The sequence below is a fragment of the Nerophis ophidion genome, linkage group LG02, assembly GCF_033978795.1.
Source record: "Nerophis ophidion isolate RoL-2023_Sa linkage group LG02, RoL_Noph_v1.0, whole genome shotgun sequence".
NCBI classification, from domain to species: Eukaryota; Metazoa; Chordata; class Actinopteri; order Syngnathiformes; family Syngnathidae; genus Nerophis; species Nerophis ophidion.
In genome coordinates, this window is record NC_084612.1 from 20,142,483 (window position 1) to 20,155,724 (window position 13,242).

A 13,242-nucleotide genomic window follows, 5' to 3' on the forward strand; every position below is an offset into this window, starting at 1 on the left:
GTGCGTTAATACACGGCGTCAATGTTTTTCCACCACAACAATCTACGCGTCACTGATGCCCATTGAACATCGGCCTTTGTCGCTGCATTGAACAGATCAGTGTGTGGATGAAAAACTATTTCTTCAGCTAAACTCAGACAAAACTGAAGTAAGTGTCTGTGACCCACAGAAGCAAACATAAAATGTTATTAGTCACCTTGAGACCCTCTCCCTGAAACATAATAATCAGGTTAGAAATCTAGGGTTAGTAATGGGCTGAGACTTGAACTTTAACAGCCACAATGAGTCAGTAATATCAGCAGCTCTTTACCCCCTGAAAACACTGCCAAAATCAGAGGAATAATGCCTAAATCAGACTTAGAAAAAGGCTAATTCATGCCTTTGTCTCCAGCAGGTTAGACCACTGTAATGGCCTCCTCAATGGGCTCTCTAAACAAGATGTAAAGCAGCTGCAGTACATCCGAAATGCTACTGGTCAAGTCCTGACTAGAACCAGGAAACACGAACATATTAGTTCAGTGCTCAGGTCACTGCACTGGCTTCCTGTTGTGCAGAAAATGTACCGTACTTTTCGCAGTATAAGTCGCTCCTGAGTATAAGTCGCACCTGCCGAAAATGCATAATAAAGAAGGAAAAAAACATGTATAAGTGGCACTGGAGTATAAGTCACATTTTTGGGGGAAATTTATTTGATAAAACCCAACACCAAGAATAGACATTTAAAAGGCAATTTAAAATAAATAAAGAATAGTGAACAACAGGCTGAATAAGTGTACATTATATGACGCATAAATAACCAACTGAGAAGGTGCCTGGTATGTTAACGTAACATATTATGGTAAGAGTCATTCAAATAACTAACATATAGAACAAGCTATACGTTTACCAAACAATCTGTCACTCATAATCGCTAAATCCCATGAAATCTTATACGACTAGTCTCTTACGTGAATGAGCTAAATAATATTATTTGATATTTTAGGTTATATGTCAATAATATCACACATAAGTTGCTCCTGAGTATAAGTCGCATCCCTGGCCAAACTATGAAAAAAACTGTGACTTATAATCAGAAAAATACGGTACATTAAAGCAGCTCTCCTTGTGTACAAGTATTTCTTTACATGTTAGAAAATATGAATCCTCTCAAGCTCTGAGAACTTCAGGTAGCGGTCTCCTGCAGGGTACCCAGAGTCAGGACCAAACGTGGCCAAACTGTGCTTCAGTTTCATGTCCTAAAATCTGGAATAGTATTCCGAAAGATGTGAGACAGGCCTCAATGTTTGCAATGTTCAAATCCTGGCTGACATTCCATCCATCCATTTTCTACCGCTTGTCCCTTTTGGGGTAGTGGCGGGTGCTGCAGCTGTCACGCCAAATTTCTTCTCCCTACAAAAACCTTCCCCCCTCATTTATTTCCGGGGGCATGATTAATACAGACGTTTTTTTAACGCTATATTATAAATATATAACGCTATATTATAAAAATATAATGCTATATTATAAAAATACAGACGTTTTGTTAACGCTATATTATAAATATATAACGCTATATTATAAAAATATAATGCTATATTATAAACATATAACGCTATATTATAAAAATACAGACGTTTTATTAACGCTATATTATAAAAAAAATTAAAAAAACAATTTACAAACACAAGCTATGGGATGACATAAGAGGAAACGTGACCCCGGAAGTAAATGCGTCATCCCATAGCTTGAGTTTGTAAATTGTTTTTTTATTTTTTTTATAATATAGCGTTAACAAACCGTCTGTATTTTTATTATATAGCGTTAGATTTTTATAATATAGCGTTAACAAAACTTCTGTATTAATCATGACCCCGGAAGTAAATGGGGAGGGGGGGGAGGTTTTTGTAGGGGAGAAGAAATTTGGCGTGACAGCGCCTATCTCAGCTGCATTCGGGTGGAAGGCAGTGTATACCCTGGACAAGTCGCCCTCAGCACAGCAGGCTGACAATGTTTTTATTTAATTGTACATATGGCAACTGGAAGTATTTTATTTACACTCTTTGATTGATTTGAATTTGAATTAGGATTTAATTTTTGTAGACTTTTATTTTCGCCTCCTTGTAATTATTCTGTAAAGCACTTTGAAGTCGCTTGTCTACAAATTGTGCTCTATAAATAAACCTAAACTGTCACAATAATCATGGTGAGTCCAAAGAAATAATTATTCTCACATAATATTATTACCACGAGTGATCCTGTATTTTCGAGATAGCTCAATGCCATCCCCGCTGTTAAACTATGCTAACCAGCCGTAATTAACGTGCCGCTGCAGTTAATGACTGACTAGCTACTGTTGCCCCGGGGTTAGCGAAGATACAACACGGGCAAATTAGTCCGCCGCAAATCACCAGGCAGCTAGTTCACCCCCCTAATCATGTGGATAATAGACACGCTGCTAATGGCGGTATTGCCTTACACACGGTGATGAGATTGTGTGTTCGGGCCCAGAGGTGAGGCTGCGAGACAACAGTACATTATGAGTCGCGTTTATCAGATTCAGTTGTAATTATGGTCTAATCTATGTCATTTAGAAGGACTGTGACGAGGCAAACAATGGGGAAAGGGGCTCGAAAGTCGGAAGAAACCAGTAAAAACTCTCATGGTTACTTGTGGTAGATGGGAGGGAAGTTTATAATGAGGACCTATTAGAACCACCGTGCAGATACAACACACTGAGGGATGGCTGATCGGTGAAGGGGTCGTCTTGTAATCCTGTGGACTGATTAGTGTACGGTCACATACCCTGCTGCTGTTTATAGGCACATACATGCATACTGATGCCTGTTTGACTTTGGCAACATGTGGCAAGGGCACAGTGAGCAAGTTAACTGTGAAGGTTACAACATGAAAACACTTGTGTGGCACATTTGTGCATGCATGTACAACACTGTACACAAAGGCAGTGTGAGGGAATCAACTCTACTCTACCTGACGGTAGCAAGGAGACGCCTCACATTTTGCTTTAGAGTAGTCAGTGTACAGCTTGTGTAGATTTACTATTCACTGAAAATGAGCCAAAACACAGCCATTGTTTGACTACAAAGGTCCGTCTATTACCTGACACATTCTATGTCAGCTACTTCTCTTTGTTTTTAATGTCTATATTCTATTTTCTGCGGGACTTACTCTCTTTTTTATGCTGGGGCTGCCAAATATACAGTGATAGTGTACATAGCAATTGGTATATATTGTATATATGTTATGGACATATTATATCTGTATATATAATATACTGCACACATATTAAGTATATATTGTATACATTTGCAGATATGTTATATTTTACATATACCTAGTCTATTTATACCTGCATGGTCCTTTCCATCCTTACACTTTCCATCATTGTAACTAAGCTACTGTGTTAAACGATTTCCCTTGTGGATCATTAAAGTTTGTCTAAGTCTAAGTCTAAGTCTAAGGTAAGTTTGGTTAACAAGTGCAAAAGTGGTGCAAAGCACCGTATTTACTTGAGGTTGGTGCCTGTATACCGGCTGTCACCGTGGAGACAGGTCTTTACATCCACATATGGTCCAACTTGTGGTGTTTCATTATGTCGTTGACATGCATCACACAAATTTAGTAAGAACTGCCAATTTTGAAGCGTGACCTAGACCAGTGGTTCTCAACCTTTTTTCAGTGATGTACCCCCTGTGAACATTTTTTTAATTCAAGTACCCTCTAATCAGAGCAAAGCATTTTTGGTTAAAAAAAAGAGATAAAGAAATAAAATACAGCACTATGTCATCAGTTTCTGATTTATTAAATTGTATAACAGTGCAAAATATAACTCATTTGTAGTGGTCTTTCTTGAATTATTTGGAAAAAAAGATATAAAAAATAACTAAAAACTGGGTGAAAAATAAACAAGTGATTCAATTATAAATAAATATTTCTACACATAGAGGTAATCATCAACTTAATCTTTGGGGATTGTAGAAGAGATCCGTCTGAAATCATGAACTTAATTCTAATATTTTCTTCAAAAAAAAAAAAAAAAATCTTTAACATTAATATTTATGGAACATGTCCACAAAAATTCTAGCTGTCAACACTGAATATTGCATTGTTGTATTTTTTTTCACAGTTTATGAACTTACATTCATATTTTGTTGAAGTAATATTCAATTACCATATTTATAAAGGATTTTTGAATTGTTGCTATTTTTAGAATATTTAAAAAAAAATCTCACGTAGCCCTTGGCATACCTTCAAGTACCCCCAGGGGTACGCGTACCCCCATTTGAGCACCACTGACCTAGACGAAAGAACCTACTTTTAGCATGCTGAAGTTGTTACCTTGTTGTGATAGTGCGTCTGGATTTGTCCAGTTGCAAGAAAATGCATAATGCAATATGTTTTTTTCATATATATTAGAATAAGCAATATTTCACCTTGAAAAAAATGCACCAAAATTAATTAATTGAATTTGTTTTAATCAGCCGCTTAAAAGGGGTCCTATTATGCACAGACAACTTTTTGTTACCTGTTGGTACCTGTTTTTTTTTTGTATATGGGATCCTCATAAGTCCCGAAAATGTGCAATCAATCCATGGCACGGCAGAGATATTTATAAAATAATCCTGCCTTCAATCAAACGTGTTCCAAACAAGACGTTTTAGATATTATGCCAGCAGATTTCTCCATATAGGGTAGAGGTTTGCCCAAGGAGCTTTGCGTGAGTAGTTCGAAGTTGTAGTCACTCTATCTTTTTGTTGTTGGGCAAACTGGCTCTTACATGCAGATGTATCCTCCACTGTTGCCATTTCTAATACGAAGTATTGTAACGTTCGAATTTGTATCTGTCTGTAGACTCTATGTAAAAGCGCTAAAAACTACTGTTGTATATTTGATAGTCGTGTGATGGGTGATGAGCCAAGGAAACGCCAAGATGAATCATCGAACAAAAAGCTTTATTTGGTTTCAGCGAGCCTCGGACTAGAGTTGCAACTCCAGGAGAAGAAGAGCCAAATCTCTTCATTCGGCTCTCTTGTCGGAACATTGAGTTTAAATACCATTTCTTCTAGACTTCCTCTCCTTGTGGGTCAAATCTTGACATCGGACAGTCTGCATACCACTCAGTTTATTTACTTGACTAGCCAAGCTAACTCCTGTGATCGATTTGGGTCCGGAGACCTCCAATCCCTATCCTCTGTCCCTTTGTGTGGACCTTCTTCCAGATGTTGCTAAGGTCTTTAATCTTCCTTTTTAAGCCGACACCGACTTTCTTGTGGGATTCCCACTTTCTTGGGAACTGCCTGCAGCGCTGCGGATGGACAAGTGCACTTTGTCCTTAGTATAAGACTGTTCCCAAAGGATTATTTGACCAAATGCAAACACATGCTACCTCCAATCCTATAAGAAAATGATACCTGATAAAATGAACCACACTACAAAACGGCTGACAGAAAAAAGAAAAGTGGAAGCATGTAAATAAGACCGCCCTCAAAACAGTGCATCCTGAAGAGGTCATAAAGCTGCTTCAAAATGGTCTGGATAACATAATATATGCAACATTTTGGTCAAAGAAACACATAACATGTATAAAACATTCATAATATGAGCCCTTTAAGTGATACAGCAGCTATAAAGTTATGAAATGTAATTGCTTCTAGACAATATGTCTAATATTTTTATATTTCAAAAGTCCAAATATGTTGACACACACCGACGGATTATTCTTTCTGTCAATATTCTGTTACAGCTATTTTTACATGACTGAACCAGTTTGGACAAACACTCCCGACCAGCTAAATACAGACGCAAGACATCCGCCGCAGAACAGTTTCAGTTCTGATAAATCACATTGCGCGTGCTAAATGATTATATTTGCATATCCTCTTCCCAGTATTGTAAACAATCTGACAACCAGCAAATATTCAATATATTCATGAAAACAGACACGCTAAGTGGATCGCGCTCCCAATTTTGCTCATTTAAGAGAGGCAATCTTCTGGGCATGAGCTTAGCAGATCAGCTTTGATCAAGTTTGCACGTGTTTTGCTATAAACAGATCGTTAGTAGAAATCGGGTCCTAAATATTACCACTTATGTTGTCAGCAGATAGTAGTAAATCTTTAACCCTATACAAGCAGTACAACGACTACTGTTCGTTACATGCAATAATAAATGCATGTGTGGGTTGTACACTTGATAAGACTGAGTTAGGCTACTATAAATGGTTCCTAACATGCAGGCTGACTTAAAGGGGAACTGCAATTTTTTTGGGATTACGCCTATAATTCACAATCCTTATGAAAGACCAAAATGCATACATGATTTTTAAATGCGAGTATTTCTGGTTCTGATTCTGATTATAACTGATGAATACAAGTCTGCCTACAATGTCGACAATGGGAGCCATGACGCCATTATGTCTATTACGCCCATAAAACCCAATAAATAACCATCCAAAAAGCACCAACAATACATTTTGTGACCCTGAATACTGACCAAGTATTAGAGATATTGTTATTGTAAGCGCTAATGTTAAGGACTGACATTTAGCGGCACATTGACGAGAGAGGGACGATTGATGAGTATTGACAGCCTGAGCTGGTGAGTTGCTTTCTCGCCTCGGAAATTGTGAAAGTTAATCCTAGATTATAAATCATGTCTCTCACCTGGATAGTAGTATGATGTGGACATAAACTAAGAAGTTGGTCAACTGTGACAGAGAATTCAGACCCGAAAACGGCAAGAAAAACATGCAAAAGACGCTGTTATTTTTAGCCACCCTTTTTATAAATCTTTCTCCATCTAAAGAGAACTATATCATCATCCTAATATCCGACATCCCAGTAAGAGCAGACATTGTACAGGAAGTGATATCTAACTATGTGTGTTGGCTCTCATGAAGTCGGCAGGGAGTAATCCATCCATCTGTTTTCTACCGCTAATTCCCTTTGGGGACGCGGGGGGGGGGGGGTCGCCGGTCCCTACCTTGGCTACAATCAGGCGGAAGGCGGAGTGCACCCTGGACAAGTCGCCACCTCATCGCAGGGCCAACACAGATAGACAGACAACATTCACACTCACATTCACACACTAGGGCCAATGTTTAGTGTTGCCAGCAGGGAATAATATTGTGCAATATTGTTGAAGGAAAATGTGAACGTTGTGATGCGTCTAGAAAATTAATGTGCAGCCACATGCTCAAAATTAAATATTAAATCACCAACATGATTCCCGAGCGTGGCCACCACTGCTGCTCACTGCTCCTCTCACTTCCCAAGGGGTGGAACAAGGGGATGGGTATTTTCACCACACCTAGTGTGTGTGACTATCAGTGGTACTTTAACTTTTACCTTTAAATATTATCATGAACGCGCCTGTTACTACACGTATATACAGTGGGGCAAAAAAGTATTTAGTCAGCCACCAATTGTGCAAGTTCTCCCACTTAAAATGATGACAGAGGTCTGTAATGTTCATAATGGGAACACTTCAACTGTGAGAGATAGAATGTTAAAAAAGTCCAGGAATTCACATTGTAGGAATTTTTAAGAATTTATTTGTAAATTATGGTGGAAAATAAGTATACGGTCAACCATTCAAAGCTCTCACTGATGGAAGGAGGTTTTGGCTCAAAATCTCACGACACATGGCCCCATTCATTCTTTCCTTAACACGGTTCAATCGTCCTGTCCCCTTAGCAGAAAAACAGCCCCAAAGCATAATGTTTCCACCCCCATGCTTCACAGTAGGTGTGGTGTACTTCGGAAGCAACTCAGTATTCTTCTTCCTCCAAACACGACAAGTTGGGTTTATACCAAAATGGATACATGGAGGATACAGCAGAGGATTGGGAGAATGTCATGTGGTCAGATGAAACCAAAATAGAACTTTTTGGTATAAACTCAACTCGTTGTGTTTAGAGGAAGAAGAATACTGAGTTGCATCCCAAGAACACCAGACCTACTGTGAAGTATAGGGGTGGAAACATCATGCTTGGGAGCTGTTTTCCTGCTAAGGGGACAGGACGATTGATCCGTGTTAAGGAAAGAATGAATGGGGCCATGTATCGTGAGATTTTGAGCCAAAACCTCCTCCCATCAGTGAGATTTTTGAATGGTTGACCAAATACTTATTTTCCACCATAATTTACAAATAAATTCTTTAAAAATCCTGCAATGTGAATTCCTTGATCACATTCTGTCTCTCACAGTTGAAGTGTACCTATGATGAAAATTACAGACCTCTGTCATCATTTTAAGTGGGAGAACTTGCACAATCGGTGGCTGACTAAATACTTTTTTGCCCCACTGTATATACTGTACTGACAGTGTCTATATAAAACCTTGATGGAAGTGTTTTGATGTATAGAGCGACTCCTATAGGCTTCATCGTAAGCAGACTTTTGCTCGGATTTATGTGTAAAAAAAAGAAAAGAAAAACATGTGTGTTTGTCTTACATAAGGATTGTGAATTATAGGCAACATTAAAAAAAGAGTGCAATTTCCCTTTAAATATACTCCTTTTACGTCAATGTGCCCACTGTCTTCGCAGCCCACAGACACACTGCGATGGGTAGAAGACCAACATCCCTCTTTTTGAAAGCAAAACATATTCCACGACTGACCAGGCCTAATATTTAAAGTAGGGCTGGGCAACCCACCTACCCAGCATGCAACAGGAGTGACGAGCATTCGCGGTAGCCCGGTATAGGTTGTGTCGCCATGACGGCATCTTGTATGTTGTGATATGCACGCTCTGAAAGCAAACGTTAAGAACTCATCCAACACTCCTCGTCTGCATTATTCATAAATAAACAGACAACACATATACTCCGCTGCTTCACAAGCCGCTGGATGTTGCCGGCAAAATATTCCCATGCTAGCTAGCCGGTCTAGCAAGCACGCGTCATTCAGTCCAAAACGGCCCGATCTATCCACATTCAGAATTGTCTGGCGGTCGTAAGTGATCCTGGAGTGACCACGCTGTAAGCCAGCCATGAAATTTGCAGATTTGTCCGGTATTTTTGCCAAATGTTCCATCTTTACCAAGAGCCCCTCGACGCCGAAGTACATCCGGGAGATGCCATCTTGTTAAGAAAAGGCATTAACAAAATAAAAGCATGTAAACAACATACGCAAATGTGCGATAAAATAATTGTTGGCGTTAATAGATTGATGAGTTAACGCATAATTAACGCATTAATTTGCCCACCCCTAATTTAAAGTAAACATCCATCCATCCACTTTCTACCGCTTGTCCCTTTCGGGGTGGCGGGGGGTCGCTGGAGCCTATCTCAGCTGTGTCTCTTTGACAAAGTCAATAAATTTAGAGACGGTGGCCGTGTTTGGATGTTGAGGGGGTATGGTAGAGGAAGACAAACGACGGGAAAACCCAGCGTGAAAGTGAGCAAAGTCAATGAGTGACTGTGAGGGAGAAGATGTGGAGAAGAAATGACCAGACAGACAGAGCAAGAGGGAGAGAGGGAGGTTCTCCCTCTGTTGGCTGATTGATGATGATGAGAATGGCAATGAGGAAGAACAGCCAACTGGGTTGGAAAGAAGAAAAATAGCACAAAAAAAAAAAAAAAAAAAGAGTATGGGGGCAAGTGTGTTAGGACTCTATAGTCAACCAAAAAAAAAAAGAATGGTGCCTTCTTTTCACATCAATGAACGCCGCTTAATAGACAAACAACAAAAAAAAAGCCGTATAATGAGGCACACATTAAGGACGTAAAAAAGGAAAACAGATCTGTTTTCCAACACGTTTCTGGGCTGTTGCCGTGGTGTTATCCCTTCTCGCCACTTGCTGTGTTTTCTATCGCTATAACCTGACAATAACACTTTTTTTTACCCCTTTTCCTTAACACCTTGCCATCCATCTCCCCTCCCTAATGCCACTTTCCTATTGCAGGCTCGCTCTTAAACCTGTTTTTGGTCCTCACGCTCTTGTTGGTGTGTCCGTCTCATCTCTATGTTTCTTTCTGCAGCCAGAGTGGGGTGGCCACCTGCTCCATTAATCAGACTTGGCCAGTGTGGACAGCAGAGCTCACATAGTGTTGCCCTTCCGCCCCGCTTGCATTAGCAAGCCCTGTAAATCCTAGTGGAGGCAAAGGAGCACAATGGAGGCCGCTAATTTAAACCGTTTCATTTTGCCCCGAATACATCGAATGTACAGAACATCTCTGTGTGTGTGTGCACTTTTAAGATGTACAGTTCTACCCCAAATTACCCATAACCTGGGAGAATGTTGAGAATAGGTGAGTATTTTAAGTGTTGAATCGGGATATTTTGGTTAGAAATGAGAAAAAGACGTCTATCAATGGACATTTTTTTAAATGATTCATTGCTCTGGATTTACAGTATCTGAAGGTTTTAAATTTGCACCGTTCTAAAGGATACGGGTAACTTCCACAACAGTTTTTCTCATCAAGTACCACTTCAGAAAACACTTGGGACTCTCTCTCTCTCTCTCTTTCCCTGACTCCCTCTCTCTCTCTGTCCCTCTCTCTCACTCTCTACATCCATCCATCCATCCATTTTCTATCGCTTGCCCCATTTAGGGTCGGAAAGGGTAGGTAGGTAAGGTAGGTAGGTCTTTATTGTCGTTGCACAAGTACAACAAAACTTTGTTTTTGGCACAAACCCGTTCAAGATTAGACAAACAGTGTACAGGGTTACAGAACATGAACGCTGATGGGTCGCCATAAGGCGCCCAATAGAAGATGGGAAAAAGGTAAGCGCTGGGGGAGGATGAGTAAAAAAAATACAACCTACAGACTGGGCTCCTAAGGGGGCCCAGTCTGGAGTGGGAAAAATCCTCCCTTGCAAAGCACATATACATATTACAACATCCATCTTGAGACTAGCAACAGAGGGGAGTGGAGACCACGGTAGCAGGATGCACCTCTTCAGGCGCTGCCCAGCCGTTCATCACCTCTAGGAGATTCGCGTCAAGGGCGTTGGGTGGGGTATGTGTGTGTGTGGCATATATTTTTGTGCATGCATGTGTGTTTGCAAGCCTGCCGCGTGTCTGTATTCTGCGGGCTTGATGTTGTGTAGTTGCTCGTCCAAAGTCAACAACAACAAGGTGTGTGTCGATGAGAGACAAAATGGGAGTTTGTTGTGTCTTCGCCGCAATGTCATTCGGGAGAGTCTCGAAGCCAGGGTAACAATCCAAGTTCTAATGTTTTGTATGCGAGTGAAAATTTGATTTGTTTTTCACTCTAAATTGTCTAAAAGGTGCAGGTGCCTATCTCAGCTGCATTTGGGCGGAAGGCAACGTACACCCTGGACAATATATATGTATGTATATATATATATATATATATATATATATATATATATATATATATATATATATATATATAAATAGATATATAATTTTATATATATATATATATATATATATATATATATATATATATATATCGTATTCTCCACACTATAAGGTGCACCGGTGTATAAGGCGCACCTTCAATGAATGGCCTATTTTAAAACGCTGTTCATATATAAGGCGCACTGCATTATAAGGCGCATAGAATAAGCGCTATAGTAGAGGCTGGGGTTAAGTTATGCATCCATTTGGTCCGGGGGTCGGCAATCCGCGGCTCCAGGGCCGCATACGGCTCTTTAGCCACTCTGATGTGGCTCAGCGGCATAATCGCCGACCCCCCCCGATTATTTCGGGAGGTTTCCGGATTTTGGTGCCTCTCCCGGAAATCACCAGTGGCTAACATTCTCAGATTTTCACCCGGACTACAATATTGAGGGTGTTCCGTCATGGTTATACTTTTAACGTCCTCTACAACATGTCATCGCGCCCGCTTTTACACCATGCTATCTGCGTGCCGGCCAGATGCATGCATGTCACTGCTTCTGTCATCACACATACGAGATTGCAACGCATACTTGGTTAACAACAATACAGGTTACACTGAGGGTTATGATACAAACAACTTTAACATTCTTACTAATATGCGCCACACTGTGAACCCACACCAAACAAGAATGACAAACACATTTTGGGAGAACATCCTCACATAACACAACATAAACAGAGCTGGACAAATACCCAGAATCCAATGCATCCCTAACTCTTCCTGGCTACATTATACACCCCCGCAAGCACCAAACCCCGCCCACCTCAACCGATGCACAGAGGGGGGTCGGGGTTTGGTGCTAGCAAGGGTGTCTAATGTAGCCAGGAATAGTTAGGGATGCATGGGATTCTGGGTATTTGTTCTGTTCTGTTTATGTTGTGTTACAGTGAGGATGTTCTCCCAAAATGTGTTTGTCATTCTTGTTTGGTGTGGGTTCACAGTGTGGCGCATATTAGTAAGGGTGTTAAAGTTGTTTATATCACAACATTCAGTGTGACCTGTATGGCTGTTGAACAACTATGCCTTGCAGTCGTGTTTGTGTATCTGCGGAAGCCACATACAACATGTTCTTGGCTAGCAAAGCCGTTTGTACATATTGTAGAAGGCGTCAAAGGTAGTGCCTTCATAGCACGCCCTTATTATTATTATCCGGGTGAAATTCAGCAGATATTCGCGAAAATAGCTGCTTTGAGAATTCGAGAACCTCCCGGAAAATTTGGGAGGGTTGGCAAGTGTAATGCTGTCATGCGGCATTCATATAAAACTCGCGGGCTGCACAAACGTTACATTTTCTTATCAAGGTGCGGGCTGCGTGTCTGAGACCCCTGGTTTACACATAGCACAAAGCCACAAAAAAAAACTCTTTATGTGGTGTTATTTCATTTTAAATTTCAAAAGAGTTTTGTGGCTCCCATTGTTTTCTTTATTTTGTGAAACGGGTCAAAATGGCTGTTTGAGTGGTTGCCGACCCCTGCTTTAGATGGAGCTGCGCTAAAGGGAATGTCAACAAAACAGTCAGATAGGTCAGTCAAACTTTATTAAAAGATTACAAACCAGCGTTCTGACAACTCCATTCACTCCCAAAATGAATAAACACCTGTTTTACTATTTTCCCCGATTCAATAAACATGTAAAAAACAGTCTGATACTGTTACGGTAAATCAAACGTTAGTGCAATCACAATATAGTAACACTCCAAATAGTGCAAAGCAATAATATATCAATAACTCAACGTTGCTCAAACAATAATGTCACACAACACAACAAACAACATAAACATGTAAAACTCACTTTATTAAGTTATTCCTCATCCACGAATCCCTCAAATTCTTCTTCTTCAGTGTTCGAATTAAACAGTTGGGCGAATACGA

At 40.2% G+C, this 13,242-nt stretch overlaps 1 protein-coding gene across 3 annotated transcripts in view; it reads right to left on the bottom strand.

The window, feature by feature from the left end:
• Window positions 1–13,242, bottom strand: part of LOC133537626 (MAM domain-containing glycosylphosphatidylinositol anchor protein 1) — a 569,362-nt gene that overhangs the window by 132,690 nt on the left and 423,430 nt on the right. The gene's annotated exons all lie outside the window — the stretch shown is intronic.